The sequence below is a fragment of the Fistularia commersonii genome, chromosome 15, assembly GCF_037954325.1.
Source record: "Fistularia commersonii isolate RoL2024-O1a breed Wild chromosome 15, RoL_Fcom_v1.0, whole genome shotgun sequence".
NCBI lineage: Eukaryota > Metazoa > Chordata > Actinopteri > Syngnathiformes > Fistulariidae > Fistularia > Fistularia commersonii.
The window spans coordinates 7,325,523-7,350,744 of record NC_141298.1 but is presented as its reverse complement, the minus strand read 5'-3'; the positions used below and the strand labels follow the sequence as shown (position 1 = coordinate 7,350,744).

Genomic DNA, 25,222 nt, shown 5'->3' with positions numbered 1-25,222 from the left:
AACTGTTCCTTTGCACGGTTGTAGAAAAAAGTAAAATCCTGATTACCCCCCCCCCCACCCCACCCCACCCTTCCACCCCAGCCAAAAACAAAGCGTGGAATGTCGAGGGGGGGTTTTGGGGGGGTTTGGGGGTGGGATTGGGGGTGCGTGGAGGTCCAGCTGCAGTGTCCTCTTACAGTCCGGCTCTGGAAGGTGATTGATTGGTCGGCGCTGGGGGCCACTGAGCAGCCCTCCCTGCAGCTTTAGGGGTCAGGGGTCAGCTCTTCTGCAAATCTGCTTCCTTTTGTACAGTCTGTGCCCCCCCCATCCCACTTACACACACACACACACACACACACAACCCTTCTCATCTTCACCCTGGGAAAAAACGGTGGAGGCTTCAATTAAACCTGCTCCCTCTCTCTCTCTCTCTCTCTCTCGCTTTCTCTCACTTGCTTTTTGTAAACAACAATAAAACAAAAGTGGTTTAAAATGAAGGGGGGTCCAAATCAAAAGCAACAATAATAGAGCTTTAAGCTGTCGCGGAAAACACGTATAAATGAATCACTTAAGCGAGCGATTAGCAGCCGCAGGATAGCAGCGCGCCAAGGCTTTTAAAGTCTTCTGCAAAATCGGAAACGCGCCGCCGACGACGTTTTTTCTCGCTAATCGATTGATGCCCCGGGAAACTTTTTTAACACCTACTTCCCGGACCGTCGGGGCAGGGGGAGGTGAAATTGATGCTCGGTCTTCCGATTGGTCGAGAGGGATAACGCCGCCATTCCCGAAAAATGCGTCCTCGTTCAGGGGTGGGGGTGCACGGGGAGGGTGGTCACAAGACCCGGATTACACTTTAACCCCCATACCCACACACACCCACCGCCGGGCCCCCCTCCTGGGCAAAGGCCCCGGGGGTCAGGTGAAAGGCCAGGAATCCTAAACAAGGATGGGAAAGAGAGAGAGAGAAAAAGTCTGTCATTTTTTTTTTTTTTTTTTTTTTGGTTTCATTTGAATTCCGTGCTCTTTGTTCCTCATCAATAAGAGATGCGTTTTTTTGTTTTTTTTCTTTTTTTACTTTTTCGGTTCGGATTTACATTTTCATTCACCGCACACAGAGGTAAACTTTGGTGTATTGGACACAGAGGTATTCAGATGGTGCATAAAAGATAGAGGAAGCTGCAGCCGCTTCAGAACCCCCACCCACTTATTTGCACATCTTTAGGTACACGTATGTCTCATTTACTTATTTATCTATTTATTTATCGTTAAAGAAAAAAAATTAAATTTTTAAATCTGGCAAATGAAATAAAACAAAATGGAAAAAGTAATTATTCAATTATTATTTCTCAAAGACAATTTTCTGCCATTTTTTTTTCTTTGATCATTTCATCCTAATTTTTGATGTTTCCTTTTTTTATGTCTCATGATTTTGAAAGGGTTATCTTTTTGTCATTGATGCACATTTATTTTTAGATTCTTGTTTGTTTTCAAACAAATTGTACGCTAGTTCCAAATAATTTGTTCCCCCAGTTCTCTTGTAATTTCTCTAGAGGACACAAAGGAAGTAAGAGGCAGTGATGGCGGGAACTGTAGACAATCTAGAACTTTCCTTTCTTTTTCCCATATCTGCACTTTATTTATTTGTCTATTTATTTACTCATCTATCAATGCATTTAATTCTATTTATCTTTTTTTTCCCAAACCATATAGTGACTGGATCACCATTTTTTGTCCATTATTAACAAGTTGTGATCTCTTTAAAAAAATTTCTAGACTCACCTGTAAAAAAAAAAAAAAAAAAAAAAATCAGACTTTGCTCTATGTTTTTTTTTATTTTCTTCTTTTTATGCATGTATTTCGGTACGGGCTGGATAATAATATAATTTTAAAATATATAGCCTGATGAAATAGATTGTCAAAGTGGGTGTGTTTGTTTGCTTGTTTTTTGTTTGTTTCATTATTTTGTTACTTTTGTTGTTTGCTTGGTGAAGTTTCGAGGACAATTTGAAAACAAAGTAACCAAATGAAAAAAAAGGTAATGTCAAACAAATAAAGAATTAACTCTAAATAAGAAAGATGTTCAAAAATAAGACAATACGAGATTCAGCTACTGTCTCTTTCTATGGAAATCCACTTAAAGTAGTCATAACATTGCAAAATCTCATGTTGTTACCCCCATTCTTTTTTAATCTTTTAATTTTTCAAATTATGTTTGGAGCTTCCAGTGGGAACAAGTTACTTCAGGAAAAATAACTGTCGAAATCGGTGTGAATAGTTGGAAAAACTGTAACGAGACGAAAAAAAAAGTGCATGAATAGCTGAAATGCGTAAAATATATTAACTTTGGATAGGGTAACGAGAAATAACCAAACTAAAAATCACTTATGTCAGAATGTTCTTACTCATTGAATGGAAGGGGAAAACAGGTTTATATGTAAATATGTAATAATTGAAACTGTCAGAGTTAAACAAAAAGTAGAAAATATCTCGAAGTGTCTGGCTCCCGCACGCAATATTCATTTTGTTTTCTTAAACAGGTAAAGTCATGCTGAACAAATGTTCCTGAAAATGTTCCTAATTAAAAATACAATTTAAAGAATAATAAATAAAATATAACAATGATGATGATGATGATGATGATGATAATAATTATGATAAAAATTGTCAAAATAATAAAAACAGCTTGAACATAAATGACCAACAACATAATAATAATGACAATTCCATTGTTATTATTATTATTATTATTATTATTATTGTTATGTTATTATAGGGCGAGCAGCAAACTTAATGAAACACAGTCACTGTCAGACCTACATCGGCAATCCAAATATTGACAAAAGCAGAGTTATATTTCTTGAACAAACCAAGGCTGTATTTGCAGAAACAGACCTCAGGGATACTACATAACTGAAAGCTTAAGTACGCCACTATTTTTTTCTCTTTTTTGCAGTTCCGTTTAACCCCTGAATTTGGAAGAAATTTGAAATATCATAATTTAAACAGCAAAAAAAAATCCAGAAAAAAAATAGTGATAATAATGCAGGACAGGAGTGTGTGCTGTTCTAACAAGTTAGTCAGCACATGATTGTGGAAAATTGAATAGTCCTGATGTATGAATGTCAATCAAAACAAATAATTAAAGTGAAATGGTTGAATAAAAAGTCTAAAATGGCAGGTTCTTCCTTTTATTAAGATACCTTTGTTTTGCCTTAAATTGAACTACAAATGAATGGAAAATCTATTTTCGATCTCTTAATTCAGTGTGGACTATTTTCTCCCCTGCCACTGTGCATATAAACTATTGGGGAAAAAAAAAATACAAGATTACAATTGAGGCGCAGAAGGTCTTTTGTTATTTATGTTATAATAAGGAAAATGCCCTAAATATAAGTGGAGCGCAGATAGGAAAAGGAATGGATAAAGTACTAAAACAGTTAACTTTACTCTAAAATGTATAGAAGTATGTTTTCGAAAAATGTTTATGTATTTAAATACGAGAGAAAAATAGAAAAAAAATAGAATGGAGAATTTCAGTGTCGGAAGATGTCATTGATACATTAGGAATGATCAAAATGGAAAATGGTACGACCCCCCCCCCGCCCCACCTTTGGAATGGTTCGACCCCTGACGCTCACATGACCCTGCAGAATGCGAAGTCGACAACGTGGCGACACAATGGCCACTGTCAGCGCACGTCAGGACGGTTTTTAATGCAATTTGCCGTCAAAAAAACATTGCAGCTGCATCACGTGTTCAATTTGAGTGGATCCAAGGCGAAATTAGGACTGACATCGCAACTCTCGAAGCAGATCGCTTTGATTGTTTTTTTTTATTTTTTATTTCTTTGTTTTTTTTTTGGCCCTCACTGACACAAGTTTTCATCGAGCGACTGAATTTCCGTGCAACAAATAGTCCCTCCACTGTTGTTTTTCCACAACTCCACATGAACCCGCAGAGCCAGATGATCTTTATCGTGGGATTTTTTCATTTTCTGGCATCGATGCAACTTGAATGAAGAAACCTTGATTCTTAATATATTCTTGATTCTAATATAGCTCTCGCTCACCCTAGTAATTGCACCCAAAGTCATTTGCAAATAAAATAATATAAATAATAAATAATAATACAAAATAATTCTATTACTTTTTCATGAAGTATTTGATTTTTTTAAGGGATTGTTTACACCTCTCATTCATTTTATTTCTATTATTCTTTTTCCACTATTTTTGTAGTCAGAGATGCTTTACAGCAAGGGAACCTAAATTCATTGAAAAAGGTAATGTTGATAGATCGCACGCCAATCAAAATCACAAATCCTCACGTGCGCAGTCGAGTGCAAGCAACTGCAAACTCCAGCTATCAAACCAGTAAGTTAGCCTTTCAAATTATTACCTAATAAAGTGAGAATCCGAAAAACTTGCCGCATCAACACGTGATGGGAAGAATCCTTTTTGCTGAAAACACTCGAGGAAATATCCACAAAACGTCAAAGTCTGCTATTACGTTTCACATGTGAAGCTTTATTTGACCAACATCGGCGAACTGTGAAAAACGGCGAGCACAAATCAAATAGCAAAATCAAACGTCTGCATGAATGGTTAGAAGCGGCGGTTGCTGTTTTGTTTTCCTTTCCTGAAAACTTCAGGCAGAAGTTTTAAACAGATAAGAAGCACTTAATGCTAATTAGTTAACGTGTTAAAACACAAAAACATAACAAGCTTATTATAGCGTAAGTGGCGCTCCATTAAGGGCACTCCTTGGAACGCGTTGAATTCCAGGATGACGATTTTGAGATTCTTTTTCGCCCCATGCCATGTTTGTCTGCTCACTTGCTGAAAATGAAACACCTCGCCTGGAGATTTTCTTTTTCTGATCGGAGGCGCGACGCTTCTCAACGCGCAGCCGGCCTCAAAATACCTCAAAATACCATAATCCATAGAAGAGCCCATTTTTCTTCTTTTTCTCCTTCCCACCCTCCTCTCTGAACCCCATTTGCCTTCATTGAGAGGTCATGCGAGGACGCCTTCCCGCTCAGCTGCAGACCAAGACTGAACAGCTCCACCTGCCGGCCAGAGGCAGCACGGCGTTCCCTGCCAGTCGGAGATTTGTGAGGTCGGCGTGCGGCGTGCAGCCATTACTATTGCACAATTATCTGCACCGCATCCAAGCTGCCGCTGGTCCATCAGGACCCTTTGGTGCTGTGTGATCATTCCTTATTGACATTTCTCGAGGCGACGCGAGGCTCCCCCGAGATGGAGGCTTAAGAAGATGGTCTTTTCGTAAATTTTTTTTTTTTTTTTCTTTTATTTATTCATTTTATTTTTTTGTGAGTCTCCATTTGATCGTGAACAAAAGGCGTACGGTTTGGCTCTACTGATCCAGGCAGCATTTCAACCCTCCAAATCCCTCTGCTGGGTTCTCTCCTATTTTTCTTTTTCTTCTCTGTTAAAAATCACTGAAAGAACACATTCATCACATTCAGCCGTAAATTTGTTTTTTTTCCAATGCAATTCCAAGCTTTTGATTTGTTTCATAAATTACTTAAATTACTTGAAATGTCTTTATTTATTTTAATATTACATCATATATTACTTAACCCCAAATTTGGAGTATATCACTGCAACTTTTGTATTCCTTCCACATGTATTTCTAATTTTAGCTAAAAAGCAAATCAAATTGCGGAGGAATGAAATGTTGATTTAAGAAAATTAGAACTATAGAATATTGTGGGCAAGAAAAAGCTTCAACATTAAATATTAGATATCAATATTAAAAAAAAAAAAATGTATGAAATGCCTTATAGTCCCACTTGTCTGGTAGTTTTCTTTTTTTAATGTATTACTTTATCTATGATTTTTCTGCCACATTTTCCGTGACTGATCTAAATGGTTGTAGATTCCTGTACTTAGGAATTTTGATAGATAAATAAATAAAATCTTCTTTAATTTAATGGATTTGGCTGAAATTACCCAGTACAGCTTATTTATTTATTCATTACTTCATTTCTTTTCCAATATTAGTAAATGCTAGAATCTGTGACAACAAGGTTAAAAACAAAAAAAAATCTCGAAAGAATCACGGAGGAAAGTCAGCCCTCATCTTAGAAGCTCCAAAGCTTTGAATTTTGACATTTCAGTAAAATAAATTTTGACTTTTTAAATCTAAATTTCTGAAAACAAAATATTTAGTCAGATGAGACCTAGAGTGACGCCAGAGAGATCCAGGGAAAATACAACAGCAAAGACTTATTTGTGGAGTTTGATCCATAAGGTTAAGGTAAAAAACATTAAATATTATGAAAATCCATTATACGTTACATTTTTTTAATCAAATTACATGCGGATGGCTTTTAATATACACATACATATGCACACACACGCATATATATATATATATATATTATATATAACATTTTAATTCAAGGAAATATTCTTATTTATTTGGTTTACAATGAAGCTAACTGATTAACTATGTGATTAAAGTAAACATCTTGAATTATCTTATATATTTCATAAATTTATTCTTTTGTTCATATAGAGACACACAAGAAGGCCCAGTGTCAGATTCAAAACAGGGACCTTCTAACTGGAAATTTCCGCATTTTCAACTTCATTTCTTGTTAATTTCCTTGCTCAGTGGTCTTTATTCTGCTCTACTACCCATATACAACCTCGCACACTCCTGAAAATAATTGGAAAAAAATAAATCATTCATTCATTCATTTAATTCATTTCATGCAAGTCTATTTCCGATCTCACATGGATTTATTTTTTTTATTTTTTGGGGGCAATTTTATAGCATAGCTGTATTACACGGTTGTTGTGTTCAGTGTCGTTTAAGGCACAATTTTTGAGTTAAGCATCCAAAAAAAAAAACGAGTTAATACCTCTGTGTCCGCCAGCTGTTTTCTGTAAGAAACACCCCCCACCCGCCCTTTGCTCCTCTGAGACGCAAAGTTTCTTCTTTTTGTTTATTTATTTATTTATTGACGTTTTAACTCGCAGTGAAAAAAACGAAGCGTTCATGAAGGTGCCGCTCAGTGGGTGAAAAAAAGTGACTCCCGCTCGCAATGAAGTTGCACGAAATGAAACACGAGCTAAATGCAGATCCCCATTCCAGGTGGATAATTTGCGGATTCTTTCTGGAGTCCCGTGGGCGTCGCAGCTATTTGAGAATCGGCAGGTGGGGACGCGGAGCGAGGATGCTTGTTAAGCGTCGTCGGATCCGTTTGTTTCCCTTTTGTTTTTTCTATTTTTCTTTTTTTTTGTCGCTTTCATGCCTCCGAAGCTTCGGAGGCGCTCGGGTTCGCAGGTGCCTTTTGATTTTCTCGAAGGGAACTTAAGAGACGGCGAAGCGACAGGAGTTTCCCTGGCAATTCTCCCCACAAAAGGAAAATATTAGCTTTTGTGCTACAAGACAACAAGCTGGGGATTGATGTGGAAATGCGGCGATCTGTGTCCCGTCGTGACGCAGGTTCACTTTGTCACTGGAATAATTAAACTGCGGCGCCGTGGCCGCCCGCTGAGAGGGATATAGGACTATTTTAAACACGGTTTAATTTCCCCTTGCTTCACTTTTATTATCAACGGACAAAATTTCTGCGCCTTAATGGAAATAACGGGATCCCTTTGGAGCATTCGGGGCCTTAGAACACGTTCCCTGGTTGGGAAAGAGGAGCCTTTTTTTTTAAAAAAAATCTGAAAATATGCTGGAATTGAAACAAATCAAAGCTTTTGAAAATTAGCAAAAATATAAAGAGACAATTTTTCAAGTTGTGCCCAGAGAAATGTCAATGAAAGACAAAAAAAAAAAAAAAACATACGACAAAATTTTCGATTGAATAGCAATACATCTCAAAAATTCCCCCCAAAAAATTGAGATAATCCTATTTTAAATTTTTTTTAAAGCAGGTTTTCTAGAATCTCTCAGCAAATTATTTTGTTTCAAAATTCTAGGAAGCCATAAAAAAATACATTTCTGAAATTGTTGATGAAATTATAGCTTTTTATCTATTTTTATATTTCATTATTATTATTGTAATTATTATTAAAACATAGTGGCAGTGAAGAGAGAGAGGCAAGTGATTCAACACCTGTAAAGTTGAATTAGTCAGCAAAATGTGCTCAAAATCAACTAAAAAAACAAACTTTTATCAAAAATACTGTTAATGTGAGTAGGGAAAAGTCACAAAAGAAATTTGAAATAAAATTATACAAATACAATTATGTAAATGATAATACAGAAATTAAAGAGGATATTGTGATTAAACTGTGTCGTATGTTTATTTAGATTTTTTTTAAAATGAATACAAGTAAGAAATTATAATGTGTCAAAACATAACAGACATTAAGAAACAGTTTATAGTAATAATAATGATGATAGTAAGAAGAATAATAGCAATGATAGTACAATAATATTATTAATACTCTGCGTATATTTAGAGCATTTTCCATCAAAGTGCTTAACCTATGTATCATATACAATTATTTAGAATATATAAGATCATATATATATTTATATATGTATCTCTGGAATATTTTCTGGAATCATTTTGAATTAGTTGATTTATTTTTCCTAGTTTCCTAAAAAACAGTTTAAAAAGGAATCAATATTGAAAATCTCTGTCACATTGTATTCTTCAGAATATTTTTGATTATGTTGCGCTCTCTGCAGGTTTGTGTTGCTAAAAGCAGCCACTTCTTCTCAGGAACCTTCAGTTAGCACTTTTTAATGTCCCTGGTAGAGAAACACACCAGCGTTTCTACAGTAGAATCACTGCAGGACACGTGCGCGCGCGCGCACACACACACACACACACACACATTCAGAGTCTTTCTTGCATGCCGGCAAACACAATTCTCCTAAAATTGAATTAAGAGACTGAGACACGTGGCTGTATTAGCTCCGACGGCCTCCTCAGCCCCCCATCCCTGTGTGTGCACGCACATGCACGCACACGAACACACACACGAACACACACACGAACACACTCCCTGGGAATGTACTGGTTTTTTTTTGTTATTCTTTACCACTTTAGCCTTTTTTTCCCCCCACTTGACTTTTCTTTCCAGCAAGTTCACTCAATTGTTCCCCAAATAACAACAAAAAAAGAAAAGGCCATGAGTATATTAGCATAAGAATTTGAATTTTAAGTACATTCCCAACTATGTAATTAAAAAAAAACATTTGAATAAGAAAACAAGTTTAACCAAAATAAAATATGCCAAATCTAAAATCAGGTGATAAATTAGTGAACGGCGACATGAAAATAAACAGAAAAGTGTAATTAACTCCTGCAAGAATTTACTGATTTTTAAAGGCATTAAAAAAGTAGCATTTAATTTAAATGAATTTATCGAACAATCTACAAAATGACAAAAAAAGAAATCTTCAAGTGTCTGAAAATGTATGTTCAAATTAGAAAAATAAGCAAAGTACCAAAAAAAACTTTCAATATGTCTTTAGATATATTTATCCCCAAATTATATATATTTATATATGTATATATCAAGAAAATGCCCAAAATGATCACCAATTGATGTCCACACTGTCAAAAAATTTAACTTTAAATCATCAAAAAGAAAAAGAAAAAAAAAACTAAAAATGAAAACAATATGTACCAGAAATATCAAGACGGAATACAATCGCGAGCATTGGATTCATTCGATTTTAACCTTTACCTGAAAATGAGGCAAATTCACTCCAAAGGTTTAAATCCGTATATTTCATCAACTCATGGCTGATTTATAACCCATTAAAAGCCTTTTGTGGCCAGCGGTCTGGCGGTAGTTCGTCTCCAAGGTCACGAGTCGTCTGGCCCTCGGGTTGGAAAGGTCTTTAAATGCATTTTTACGCAGACGTCCAGCGTGCGCTTGCTGTAAATGGAGCTAAAAGGAACAAATGGCTGCACTTTTGTTCAATGATATCACATGCCGGGACCTCAGTAAGTGGACATTACAGAATTAGACACATTGTTAGATTTTGTTTGAGTGCACAGCCTCTCATTCTGGTTTAATTTGAACCTCACCTCATTTTTTACTTTCTTCCCTTTTTTTTCTTTTTTTTTTTTAATATAAAACCTTATCAGGAAACCTCTACATGATGATAAAACACAGGAAATTCATTTACAGTAAAATTGTTATGCAGGAATACTTGAAAACCGTTACAATTTCTGTATATATAAAGACAGGTATTTTATAGGTATTATTTACAAAAATCTAATTTCACATGAATTTAACTTAAATATTTCCATTTAACATGAGCCATCTGCTTTAAGAGATGGGATGTTGAAATCAGCCACAAATCTCCGAGACAAATGAAAAAAAACATTCCCCATTTTTATCATTAATAATTGTACATCATGATGAAATTCTGTCGCTCGGGCTGTGACAGATTAGTGCCATTTTGTAACGAACGATAAATAAAGAGAAATAATCTGGCGACTCCTCTAGAAAAATTCAATATTTAAGAATATGGAAAAAAATGAAGTGAAGCTATAAAGTAACAATATGTTTCAATGCATTGCATAGGGAGTGAGTTCATGAATGACTAAATGGGAAGAATTACCTACAAGTCCATTAAATAGACAAAAATAAGCCTTAAACTGAAAATTTTGTAAGAAAATAAGGGAAAGTGTTACAGCCAAAATCGTCAGGTGAAGGTTTAGCCGGTCGGGTGAACGCCTTGGGGTTCGTCCTTTCCCCTTCGTTCTTCCAGGGGCTAAATTAACCCGGAAAATCGGATTTGTCGCAAATCGCTAGGCAAGCCGCTCAGAAGGTGCTCTTCGGACATCGCTACGTTTTCGCATTCGCTTTTTTTAATCGACAAATCGTCGTAAAAGGTGCGTAAAAAATCCCCTTTTTTCTTTTTTTTCCCCTTTTTTTTTATCAAACGAGGATTGTCGGCATAAACCGATGGCAGATGTCCAACCCGGTCCGTAGCTTAGGGGAGATTAGCCACACAGGCTACCTTTTTTTTTTTTTTTTTTTTTTTTTTTACCTATGAAAGAAGTAAAAGACGCTTCCTTTTGTGCGCTTAACATGTCCGATGGTGTCGGACATTCCCCACGCACCTTGTCGTGGCGACACAAATGTAAGTACACTAAGCCACCGGGTGACGGAATATGCTGCCGCCATTGTGCTGCCGCCATTCAGCCGCCATTGTACCCCTCCGATATCCACCTTTTTTTTCAGCCGTACTTTTTAAAAAAAAGTTACACATATCAGATCAGATCAGATCCCGTATACTGAGATCTTTGTGTTTTCCCAACCCTTTTAAGAAAACAAAACAAGAACCCCGACCTTTCCGGCCTCTGTGTGTGTGTGTGTGTGTGTGTGTGTGTATAGTGGTCAGGACTGTACAGCGAGGTCCTAAAAGGCTTTTGTCCGGAGAAAGGCGAGCAAGAGGTGGAGTGGGGTGGGGGACTGAGGTCATTTTGCCCTGGTCTTTCGCGTGTGTGTGCGTGTGTGTGTGTGTGTGTGTGTGTGTGTGTATTTGTAACCTGAGAGTCTGTGACTAATTTGGCTTTGAAGCCCCCCAACTCTTTTTTTTTCCTCTTTGAGGCTGTCGGCCCCCACTGACCAGATGGCCGGCGAAGAGAGTAAATCCTGGGAAGGCGAAGGGAGATTTGGGATTCCTTTGCAGGACCTGGGTAGCGGCAGAGTGTGTCGGTGTGTGTGTGTGTGTGTTGGGGGTCAAGGGGGAGGTGTTTCTGATAGAGGGAATCGGGTAAAGGTTTTTGGTGGGGAGGGTGGGGGAGAAGTCTACATTCATCCACAAATCTGTAGGTTGTACACTTTTCCAAGATTTAAATCTTTTTTTTTTTTGCAATTTTCTCCAGAATTCCAAAAGTATTTTTCTCTTTTTCTCATTAATGTGTTGTTTTTTTTTTATCACTTTATATTTTTTAATGTATTTATCGATATTTCAAATGCATTTGTGAGATAATTCTCAGAAAATTTGGGCTATCATTGATTTTTGTAACGTAACATTTCTTGCCAATCGTTAACTTTTAACCCATTTCAGGTAATTTCTTGTCATTTATTAACTATTTCCCAATGAAATTAGTGTACATCCCACTGATCTGTTCTCCAAAAAAATATAATAAACTTTTGTGAAACTCTTTTTATGGGTTTATTTTAGCAAAAACAAAGGTATTTAAAGATAACTATAACTCTGACTGTGCTTCTGGCGTTCTCTCTCGTCTGGCCAGCACTTGCACTCAGCATTTCTTTCGCTATATCAGCAAAAGTAAAGCCTCCTCACATATGGGACCCTCGCTAACGCTAACACTGATGCTATCTACAGCAAGCTCTATTTCATCAATTCAAGCTAACAATCACTTTTCTGTTTCTTCTAAGACTTGAGACCTTTGCTTCACTAACGTAGTCACCCCTTTAGCCACATCAGTCATATTTAGCGCAACTTGGTTGTTCGCGATCGTACAAATGGTTGACCTGATCTGTAATGCTAACACCGCTCTCACATTTAGCAATTATTTCCTTTTTCAGATGGACTGTAATTCTTAACGTCTTTTTAACACCACTCTTAACTTTTTGGGGTGCCGTAATGAGGGCTAACTTACCGAAAGAAATGATCGGACGATGTAAACATCGCAGAGCAACACGCACAGCATTTTTTTCGGATTCACAACGCAGGATACCGGGTTATTTATTTAATCAAAAGGAGATGAAGGTCAAATGATGCGAAATGCTTAAAAAAAAAAAGGTCACAGTTTGACAATCAGTATTGGAGGTCCTCAACTGGCTAATTGAGCTGCAAATGTGAGCTGACATTTCCTCCCTCGTCGCCATTATTTTCAACTTGCGTTCTGTCAGGAAAACACAAACCTCGTGAGGAATTTCGACTTACGTCAGCCGGCAGATCGTTTTTTATGTTCGGCGTTAAGATTTCTCTGGCTGCTCTGCAAGAAAGAGAGTAAAAATAAATCAGCTTCTGTTTCATCATTGAACGCAAAGCCGATCTACTCGTGTCGGATTAGATAAAAAAGAAAATACTCAGGAATAAACGAAACTCTGTGAAATAGTCAGGTTTCTCTTTTCAGCTGTTTTTTAAAAATTTCAGGTTGTGAGTGTGTGTATATTATTTGTGGAATTACAGTGGTATTATATACATGTATAAAACAATCTTTAAGAGTTATACATTTATTGGTATTTTCTCTACTTTTATGACAATTTTAATACAAATGTGTGCAGCTGGTTCTGTTAGTTTGTCACTAATTATCCAATTTGATTTATTTTTCTATTTAGTATTATAGCATTGTCTTGTCATTTGTGTACGTAGTCTCATTTAATTCTTTTAAGCAAATTCCCTTGAGATTTGTTAACACTCATTATTCGCCAAATTGTTTTAGTTTTTTCCAGATGGTAAAAAAATAGTTCATTTTTTATTAAAAAATACATTTTATTTGCAATTTTTTTCATGTTTCATGAGATATCAAGCATTTTTAAAATTCAAGTTTTTATGTAATGTTTTTCAGTTGTTAGAATACATTTAAGATTGTTTTTTTTCCATGACTTTTTTTAAAATCTAATTTTAATGTAATTACAAAAAAAACAATGGAATAACCCAACCTATTTTCAGGTGGTGAAACAAAACCAGATATAGAGTTGATGCCAATAGCGGCGGGCTTTTTCCGCCGTCTCGCCAATATCTTTGCAGTGAAAATGTCTGTTTTAAGAGTAGAAAAAAAGTAAATACATAACTGTCCTTTTCATGTGAGAAATAGTATACATATATATATATATATATATATATATATATATATATATATATATATCCCTTGTACAGCTCTCGAGTTTCGCATTCATTTACTGTTATACAAGGCTGCAGTAAATGCACTTTCCATGTGAAGCATCTCTGTGTTTAACCTTGAAGCACTCTAGTTTACTCACACACAAACACACACACACACACACACACTATCTATTAAGACTGTAATCCATTTTTATCATGTAAACAGACGGTTATATTTCTGAGGGTTTTTTTTTCCTCTTTCCCCTCTATTTAGGCTGTTAATCAAAAACCACTACATAAAATGCAGAATCATTGAGGATTTAGTTTTTTATTCAGAATCTTAATGTCGCCAGAAATCGCGAAAAAATCCACCCCCTTCAAAAAACAAGTCACCCGAAGAAATTGCAAGTCACCAACTATTAAGTTATGTTAAATAGTAAATGAATAAATAATGCACAAAAAATGGATAACAGTAATAATAATAATTTAAAAAAAGACGTTTTAAGTCCTGTAAAAACTTGCGATGACCATAAAGAACCGCAGACCTTTTGGTCGCAAACACAAAACAAACGAGTGGATCCAGTTGTCTTGTCCAGTTTGGCTTCCAGTCAGGGGGACCAGCTGTAGGTGCTGCCTCTCATTTCCACTTCATTTATCTGGCGTCCCCCCTCCCCTCGCCCCCCCACGCCTTCCTCCTCCACGCCAGACGACCAGCTCCCACTCTCTCCATCATCTCCCCGTCCCGGCCTTTCATCCATGTCCATGTCTGTCTCCCGCTGACCGCCGAGCAAATGGCATCCCTTTGTCTCTCTCGTCCGCCGAAGCGCTCGTCGGAAATCCGACTGAGCGCAAATTAAGTAAAAATGATGAAAGTAGTTCTCTAGCCTCCCCCCCCCCCCCCCCTCCATTTTCCACGTATTTTCTCGTCAGATCAGCAACAGTGGATAAACATCCTCCCCCGACGTCAGCAGACCTTCATCTCCTCAGAGGACAGTCTGAGAATGAACGCAGGTCTCGACAGAGGAAAGAAAAAGGGTGTTGAATGTATATGTGAGGTCCTTCCGAGACCATGACGATTGAGGTAAAGGGGAGAAGAAGAAAGAAAAAAAACATTTGGAAAAAAATGTCTTCTTTGTGAGAAGGGATATCCCCCATAGTTAAAAAAAATATGTAATATGATAAAATTTAATATAATATAATATAATCTAGTATGACAGAATATAATGTAATACAATATAATATACTATAACATAAACAGTGAATCACAGAATCACTCAAATATAGATACAGGACTGTCTCAGAAAATTAGAATATTGTGATAAAGTTCTTTATCTTCTGTAATTTAATTACAAAAACAAAAATGTCATACATTCTGGATTCATTACAAATCAATTGAAATATTGCAAGCCTTTTATTATTTCAATATTGCTGGCTTACATCTTAAGAAAACTCAAAAATCCTATCTCAAAATATTACAATATCATGAAAAAGTTTTTTTTTTTTTTTTATTGCATTACAGATGATAAAGAACTTTATAACAATATTCTAATTTTCTGAGACAGTCCTGCATACACATATACATTTTCATATATTATACATCTCTATATGATGTGGATGTGAGTGAATGGTTGTATATCTCTGTGATCAACTGTATGTAAGCTTTATAAATTAATGAGTGGATGGAGATACAAGGATCCTCTTTTTTAAAAAATAGTACATCGGAAGATTTTCTCTGCAAGCGGGGGATTTTGGCCGCAGAAGGACTGAAATTCTACAGAAAAAAAAAATGCAAATGCAAGAGGTAAAAAAGATAAATAAATCCAAGCGAGTACTCTTTAAAAGTAATAAAAATAAACAATTTAGAGAATTTTCCCCTAAAGTTGAGGATGACGTTGCTCTTAATATTGAATGTAAAAATTAAAAATGAAATCCCCCCCCCAAAAAAGTCATGTCTTAGAATTACACAATAAAAAAAAATGAAAAGAGCAATTTTATACTAAAATTTAAAGAAGAAAAACACCCAAAAATATGCCAAAAAAAATTTGAAAAATTACATATATCCCCATATCGGAGTCCTTATTTGGCGTGTGTGTGTGTGTGTGTTTGTGTGTGTGGAAGGGGGGCAGGGGTGACGAGAAACATGATTTATATAAAGCCGATAACGGCGCACCCCCTCCACCCTCTAAACACTCTGTTTATGACGGAGGATTTTCTCCGCGGGGGCGCTGGGATTTTCGTGTATGGAGTGACTGAGATTCTTACAGGAGTAGAGAAGGGGGGGAAAAAAAATAAGAAAACAGAGATGAGTACAGGCCAGAGAGCCCATCCCCACCACCCGCTTACCCACCTACCCACCCGCAACCCCACCCTTGGTATGAATCTGCAGTATCTCATTCCCCGCCGCTAATTCCAATTTAATTGCCACTAGCCTGAAGCCTCCTCAATGGGAGTAACAAATGGTTTGATTCTGTCGACTTCATCAGGCTGCATTTTAAATGCGACACAGTAACCTGGTGCGAATTCCAATGAAGCCCAGCAGCTCCTCTGTTTACTAATTATCCTTTTTCTTACCACCAGCCGCCCTGCACAACTTGTCTGATTAAATCCGATTTGTGGGCGGATTGAAAGAGGGGCCGGGGGAGGAGGAGGAGGAGGAGGAGGGGGAGGGTTGGTATCGGATGGCGAAGAACGCTGTCTGTCTTTTTTGTAAATGATTGTCAGGGTCCTTTTTTTGGCCGTAGGATCGTAGCATTTGAATTTTTTTTTTACTTGTTTTTTCATGTTCATTCACAGTTTGTGAGGTTTGCAGTCGCCCCCGCCGACCAGGAAGAAAGAGAAAAATATTGTTCTTGAAATTCATGGGCGATCTGCCGAATTTGTGCATGGGTTCAGCGTTCCCTGCTAGATGCCCGCAAGGCAGACATTAACTGACATTTGAATTCTGACTTCTTTCCCTTGTTGTTGCTATTTTTTTTTAGCAACCTAATAAGAGACATGGCATCTGTGAATATACGCTTCAACAAGCAAACAATAGGGAAGTGCAAAACACCCACAAAATTACCTGAATGTCTGCAATATAATGATCATAATTATAATTATTTTAAATATCTGATTATTAATTATGAGTGTGCAAGACAAATCTTAAAATATTCACAAATTAAATAAAAAAAACAATATATATAGGATGATTGCCTCAATTGCCAGATGGCCAAAAATGTATTTACAAAAATGAAGGAAATGATGGATATATATATACACCTCATCGGAAACCACTCGATGCCTAGCAAAAAAAAACATTAAAGGAGGTTTAAATATAAAAAAAATCTATGAAGTCATTAGAAAACTGTGTAAATAGCAATTACTTAAATCGCCTGATGGCAAAAAATAAAAAAGGATTTAAAATAATGAAGGATACACTTCCACTCAATACCTGACAAAAGGAAAAAACCTAAAAAAAAAATTTGATACTACAAAGTTTTTAAATGATTTCAAAAATTCTCTTGAGTCGGTTTACCAATATTTACAATATTCCCAACATTCACATATAAAATAAAGAAATATTAAAAGCATCACTGCTATAATTGCCTGATGTAAAAAATAAATAAAAATAAAAATAAGATTAAAAAAATGAAAGACTTTCTTTAGAGGAAACCGCTTAATACCTGGCAAATGAAAAAAGATTAAAAAAATTAAATTTAACGGAAGAAAGTTTGAATATAGTTTAAAAAAAACTCTATGACGTCCTAATAAAACTTTGTTAGAATTCAGCGTGATTTATTTGATTACAATTTCACTTCAAAGCACATCATCCAAAAAAACACACCGTCTCTATGTTTACAAATTAACATTTTTTTGTATTTTTTTCTGAGCACCAACCACTGTTCACAACTGGGATTAAATCTGGTTAAATCTAGCCGGGTCTGGCCGAATGGGGAATTGTGCACATATCTGTGTGTGTGTGTGTGTGTGTGTGTGTGTGTGTGTGTGTGTGTGTGTGTGTGTGCGGATATTGCACGACACTTGTTTATAAACAATCTGCAGGTGCATGGTGAGGAAAACACTCTTTCCAGACAGCGGCCATCTTGAAAGTGCATTTGCAGAATTTTTCATCATTGAGATGATGAGATGAGAACAACTTTATTTATCCCGAAGGAAATTGTTGTGCCATAGTTTCAAGTAAAAAACATAACAGTAGTAGATAATAGTAGAAAGGAGGAAGAATAAGAAATACAATGAAATATAAATTGTCTTAACTGTTGACTGTTAACTACAAAGATTTGAAGATTCCCTGCGGCTGAGGGAAGAGGAAGACTTTTTGCCTTCCTTAAAGAAAAAAAAAAAAAAAAAAAAAAAGCCCATTTCCCTCATGTTAATTTAATTCCTTTTTTTTTTTTCTAACAAGATGACCCAGATCATGTGACCACAGTACTGTAATAAGGAGTACACGCAGCCAGCACCTGGGGGTTAACAGTCGCCTTGGTAGCAATGGAGCGTCTGCTGCTCGCCGGGGGGGGTCGTGGGCGGGGGTACAGATGACGACCGTAAAGACAGTCTCCTGTCAACTAAATGGCCGGTTGAGGTTCCATATGGCTGCAGTGACATTATCTCTGGGTAATTAATATGGCATCTCGTCGGGCATCTGCCGCCATTAATCCGCCGCCAAGCTCTTCATCACGCGTCCATGAAACCTGCCGCCGCAGGGTCTTCGTGAACCGCCACCGCCCGCAAGAGCTAACAAAAACAGACAGATTCAATCAAAAGTACTCCCTTTGTTTGGCTCCTCTCATTCTTCTTTTTTGTCTTTTTTTTTTATTCCTCCTTCCCACCTGATCCGAGTGACCGGGGATTTTATTTTATTTTTACAGTATTTCCCCTTTTTTCTCATATAATTTCCTCTGATTCCTCCTTTCTTCCCTGTTTTATTCAATTTTCTCTTTACTTTTCTTTAAACTGATTCCACCTCTCTTCTGTTTTCCTTCAACTTCTCTCTTTTTATTCAATTTCACCATTTCACCGATTCTTCCTTTTTCTTCAAATTCCCCTTTTTTTTCTTCTTTTTCTTTTTTCTTCAATTTTTTTCCTTTAGTTTGGTTTCTTCCATATACTTTCTACCCGTCCTTGTTTCTTTTTGGAAGTTCCTGCTTCTGCGATTAACCTAAATTGATGAATCTGGTATGGTATGTTCTATAATTGAAGTTAAATACTGAAATATTTCATGATGTTTGTTAAATTCATAATTTTATGTCTTTTTTTTTTTTTATTTTTTATTTGACACCCATGACAGCAATACGTCATCGAATGATTATGTGACAAAAATTCCATCCGTGTTAAGGTTATTTATTTTCCAATACAATGAAACAAAAATAAATAGGAAAAGAAGAGTACAAAAAGAAATTTTAAAAGGACAGAAAAATCAAAACAACCTTTTAAAAGAAAAATCAGTATTTTATAATTGAACTGAATATAATTGAATGTGCATTATTTATCCCACAAAAAGGACAAATCAATTTCAACATTTTAAAATCCTATATAAGCAACTTTGGTTCTTCAAGAACCTTTGCACTTCCTAGAACTAGACTCTTTTTTTCGTATATCCAGACACAATGGGAATTTCCAACTTAATTCCTACTCTTTTTACGCTTCCATGGAAACTCGTATGATGAAGCTGCTTGGTGATTGGTTGAACTGATAAGCCATGGCCATCAGCAAAAGACACTTCCAAAACCAAAGTCAAGAACTTTTCTGTGTCAAAGCTGTTATCATCGCTGTTTATTTTGTTTTTGTATTTCTAAATAAAATTTTCAGTCAAGTTCAGCGGAACCTTGATTTTTTGAGTTTAATAACCCATTGAAATGAATTGGAGCGCTAGTAATTTGTCCCCCACCCCCGTGTTTTAAAATAGAAAAATGCACTTTATAAATAGCAAATAATGTATAAAAATATGAATATATGATGAAAGAGAATGTAATTAAGTAAACTGCTTAATTTAAGTGTATTTACCTTGAAGATGGGACAAAGATACCATGCTCTATTGTCTAACTTAACTTACCTGCTACACACATAATGCTACAATGTATTGGTATATTTAACACACATGCTATGCTACAATATTTGCTAATGCCAGTCCAATTTTTATGATCTCATCCATCTGCTGCACCAAATCTGCCCTACATGAAAAACTTGTAAGTTGAGGCACTCGTAATACAAAAGCGCACTGTACCACAAACACATTAGGCGGAAGTAAAATATGTCAGTGTTGGACCGCAATGCCTGGATGGATTTTCATATAATAGAGATGATAAAAGTACAATTTCAAGAAAAACACATGACACAAAAATCTAAGATCATGATATACAGACCGATGCATACGAAATTATTTACTGTTACGTCTTTACCCCATATAACAATAAACGCTAAACACTACTGTATAATAATAAAATAAAATAATATCACAATAATAGTAATAATAATAATAATAATAGCACATTATTATTATTATTATTATTGTTGTTATTGTTATTATATACACATAATACATATTATAATTATTATTATTATTAGTAGTAGTAGTAGTAGTATTGTTATTATTATTATATACATATAATACATATTATTATTTATTGGTATAATTATTACTATGATTAATGACAGTGACAATAACAATGTAATAGCAATCATCATATAATAAGAATTTTATCATTGGTATTATTATATCACCATCATAGTCATTTCTTTTTTACATGTTATAAACATATAGTGTTTCATCGCGGCTCAGTGTGTGAAGCAAGTGATGTGTATTTGTATTCAGTGTAAATATGGTGATTTAAAAGGATCCGCTGAACGTGACCATCGGTGTGGGAGCGAATGTGACAAACACGATCCTCTCGCCGCACCTCGTGATGCAACCCTGATGTAACCCACGTCATTCAAAGCTTCTTCTGCCTGCTCTTGATCTGTCCTCCAGCTTCTCCCGCACTTCTGCTTGTCAAACACAGTCCCGATGACTGTCACCTGTGCAAACGAATGCAAACGAATGCGCCAATTGTGTCATAAATGTCTAGATTTTTTGGTGATAAGGCATCTGAAAATTGATGTCTAAAATATTTTTCTCCACTTGTATATTTTTTCTTGTCATATTATCAAATTCCAGCAAAGTACTGGTTGAATTTTTAATTTCTTGTAATATTCAATTTTCATTTCGACTACTTTGTGCTTACTCCTAACTCTAACTCTTTTTGGGCCGTCGGCTCATTTTATGTAAATCCTAATCAGCTTCATTGAAAATCATTTCTTATTGATTGCCAAATTGATATTCCATTTAAAGTTTCAAATTATTTCTTTATCATTTGCAGGCTTTCCTTTTTTTTTGTGTTGATAAAAAAAGCAACTTCCAGCAACTGACTTTACAGAAATATTACTGACGTGCTGAAATTCAGCACATAAATGTGCATCAAATACCTTACTTTATGCAGGATTATGTTAATATTGCTTAAAATTTATTTTTTAGAAAAGAAATATATGCATTAAAGGTCGCATTGGGTTTCCGCAGCTCAATTGATCAATTTTTGGAGATTTCAACGCGTTTTCTCGTTCAGGTTTTCTGATTTATATCTGTATTTGAGGTCATTTATGGTTGATATTAAAATTTTGTGCTCTGCAAAACAGCTCAATTTCTTTGCTCGATTGTCATTCATAGTGTCGGGACGTTCCCATTTTTTTTTTAGGTGATTTTGTGTCGACTTTTCGATCAATTCTCAATCAATCTCGTAGCTTAGAGTGACGACGAGCCGAAACGAAAGATACAGTAAAAAGCGACCCGCTGCTTTGAGGCTGCCGGGTTCCCGGCGGCAGCCCGTCGAACGGTTAATGAGGCGGCGAGCGGCGGGCGAAGCGAGTATTGCCAAAGTAATTTTCCCGCCTGGCTGTCAGGAGGATGCGGTGCAGCTTTAAACCCGCCACGGCGAACCTACCTCCATCTCTCTCACTCTCTCTCTTTCTCTTCCTCTCTTTCTCTCTCTGTCTCGCCGACTCTCGGGCCTCCGGCTCCTTCCGTCAGGGAGATTCCTCTCCATTACCGACCTCTTTCCCCCCGGCCACTTAAATAACAGCAGCCCTGACACTGTGGCCATTAGGACACACACACACATACACAAACACACATACGGCTTTAGCCTTTATAAAAAAGTAGGCAGAAAAGCGGCCCGTTAGACAAGCTAAATTATTCCAAACAGGTTTGGAGCCTGAGACCCCTACCGCCGCCGCCGCCTCCCCTTCCTCACAGGTGTCACTGCAGCCTGACTCAATTTTACACTGTAATAGACCCGCTACTACTTCCCTAACTTTCCCCATCTCCCGCCGCCAGCCACCTCGCTCTTTACCTATCAGCCGACAACCGCCGTAGTTTGGACTTAATTCTGTTTAATAAAGGCTTAACATAACTTTTTTTTTTTTTTTCACCCGACTGGGGTTTTCCTTTTCCCAGGATTCATCACTGGAATGCCTGTAACTGACTAGTTATCACTTTAATCGTCTGGTAATTTATCTGATTTTATTTATCTTATACCTGTAAATCATCTTGTCACTTTCATTTGTGTTTCTATTTTTTTATGTATTTTTTAGTTTTTATAATCCTAATGAGGTACTCTTTTTTTCTCAGGAAATTAGTTGAAAAACACAATTTTTCTTCCGCGCAGCAGATCACAGATCTTTCATCTGCTACTATTTCATATTTACTTTTTTCCTGAACAGATGCCGTTGTCGCTTTGGTTCATGCCGAATAATTAATTTCCCGTTCCCTTTAATTGCTTTAGAGTTGGTTTTTTTAAACGTCTTTAATAAATTCATTCAACAAAGAACCGTCACAGCGTAAGCTTTTTTTTTTTTTTTTTTTTTTAGCTTTTTTCAGGATTTTTCTCACTACGGTATCAGGTCGCCATACTTGCGTGCCTTTCTCAGCCTGGGGTCAAAGGTCGTCTGACCTCTCGCATTCCTGAACCCTTTTCTGTTTAACCCCCTATTATTCCGACCAAATACCTCAGAGCTACCCCCACACCCTGACGCTCACTGTCCTCCATCGAGGCCGAACTGTGTCCATTTTCATGAATGAGGCACCGTTTGTCTCGGTTGCCCCCGGTGACCAAAGCTGGAAATGCAGATCAACCGTTAGTTTGGTTTACAACACATCGGTCACATAAAATTACATGGATAAAAATTGGGACCGAATATTTGACCCGAATTACTACCCATTACACAGTAAATATTTCAATAAATTCATTTTAAAAATTTCACTGCTTTCTTTTAATGATACATGTATAGTCAGTTTTTGATGATATTGGCTTATTATTGTTTTTTCTATACCACCAAATACAAAAAAAAATTTTCAAAATCCCAAGTTAATGCAACAAGAAATTATCCAAAAAATTGACAAAAAAAAAAAAAAAAAACACAACAAAAAACTACGCTTGACAAGTTGGAAGCAAGTTTGAAATTACATCAAAATGTCTGAAAACAGGTTGTGTCATATCACTAACTTTGCCTACATTTTGAATAGAAAAAAAAAATCCTGAAATTAAAAAGAATGAGTGAATTAAAATTTGTGTCAAAAAACTGCAGACAACTAATAACATAGAATAAATATCCCCAGAATACATCAAAGTGACTTAATTATTTAAAAAAATTTAAGTGATTCAAAATCAGATTTCTTTTTTTCCCCGATCAGAGTTTGTTTCACCCACCGCCGCCATGTTTTTTAATTAGAAATGAACTCAACACTGCCCTCTAGCGGAGCCAATCACCGTAACATAAATCACGATTGGGAAGTACAGTACGCAGGCAGTTACATTTGACAACGTTTAAGACGGATTTTATTTTTTTAGCGTAAACTGCGCACCAATGCGCCCGGTTGAAAAACCTTACGTCGTTTCGTCGCAGTTCGTTCCCGAATCTCTACTGTGACAATGAGGTGAACAAACAGCAATCAGGAGTCTGTCAATCAAAGGCCGTTAAGCTGCAGGAGACCTGCAGGGAATCAACCTGATCAATAGTCTCTTCATTGATAAAAGCAGCAGCGGCAACCAGCAAGACTCCACGCTGTTTTCTTTAAATGTGTATAAAAAGGGGGCTTGTATTTGCCTTGATTTAAATTTTTTTTTTCTTTTATGTAATCTTTTTGCAGTAATCTTTTCTTGCTGTATCATAGATTATTTTTTTGTGATTTTTTTTTTTTTTTTAAAAGATCAGTTTATTTTTTGTAGATGGACAATCACCTAATACTCCCCGTATTAGGTGATTAATGTATTTATATTGATATTTTTTCCCCCTATTCATCCATCATTTTTTTATGAATTCAGGAAGGGGTTCACAAATATCTACTTAAGTGTATTTTACACTTACAATGTACTTTATTCACTGTTTTGATTTTGTCAGTATACATATTGCTTTTTCATAGGAGCATTGTATACAGGAGTGAAAATATAACTGAATCTGATATAGATTTAAAGGACCTAAAAAGCAAAAAAAAAAAACAACAAGATTTCCTTGTATATTATAAGTCATAATTTTATTTCTTTAATTCTAATCTTTTTGATTTATTTTTTGTCCTTTGCAAATAACTTGGAAACATAGATCCTTCTGTGACACACTGGTTTATGAATCCCCCTTATTGAGACCAGTAACTTATTCAGGCTGAAAGTTCACAAATGATAAACCTTTCATTTTAACAAACCACATTTCACGTAACATCAGTTTATTAGTTTTATTTATAAATAAAATTTATAATATTTTTAAAACAATGTTATAACTATGTTGTATGAAAATACTACAATAACAATGTGAAATTATTGATACTGTGTGGGATTTTCTATTTGAATTGAATTTGGTATATGGTATACAGTATTCTGTGTGTGTGTGTGTTTGTGTGTGTGTGTATACTGTAATTCACAGCATATGTCAGTATGGAGAGAAAACACTTTGTTTTAAAGGTCACCTGCGCGCCATTATTCATCATGCTCGAGGTGCAAGAAATATATATTTCACCACAGACGAGACATTTACCGGTGATTTTTCCACGCTGGAAACATTTTTTCTGTTTGTTTGTTTCCTGCCGCTGAAGCAAAGATGAAGGCTGGAGACCAAAGCGTCGAGTCGGGAGGCAATTTGTCAATACTGATTTCTCTCGGCTTCATCCGCTAAGATGAGGGTTTTCTTTTTTTTTTTTTTTTCCCCTCCCTTTCTGTATCTCCTCCTCAGACAGTGATTGATCCGTCTGGGTGAGGGCGGGGGCGGGGAAGCCGAGGTGGACCCCTTTTCCCACCTCTGGTTATGAACATGAGGCAGCGGCTGCTCATAGATTTTTAAATTAGTGTCAGCTTTGCCCCATAGATGCGTTATTGACTGATGAAATAGAAACTGAGCCACAAACACTCGTCTTTCCCCCCAGAGTTTCCAGGCTGGTAATTGAAAAAAGTGTGTTCATGCGTTTGTGTGT

At 36.3% G+C, this 25,222-nt stretch overlaps 1 protein-coding gene across 3 annotated transcripts in view; it reads left to right on the top strand.

The window, feature by feature from the left end:
* zbtb16a (zinc finger and BTB domain containing 16a) overlaps positions 1-25,222 on the top strand; it is a 151,244-nt gene that overhangs the window by 105,817 nt on the left and 20,205 nt on the right. The gene's annotated exons all lie outside the window — the stretch shown is intronic.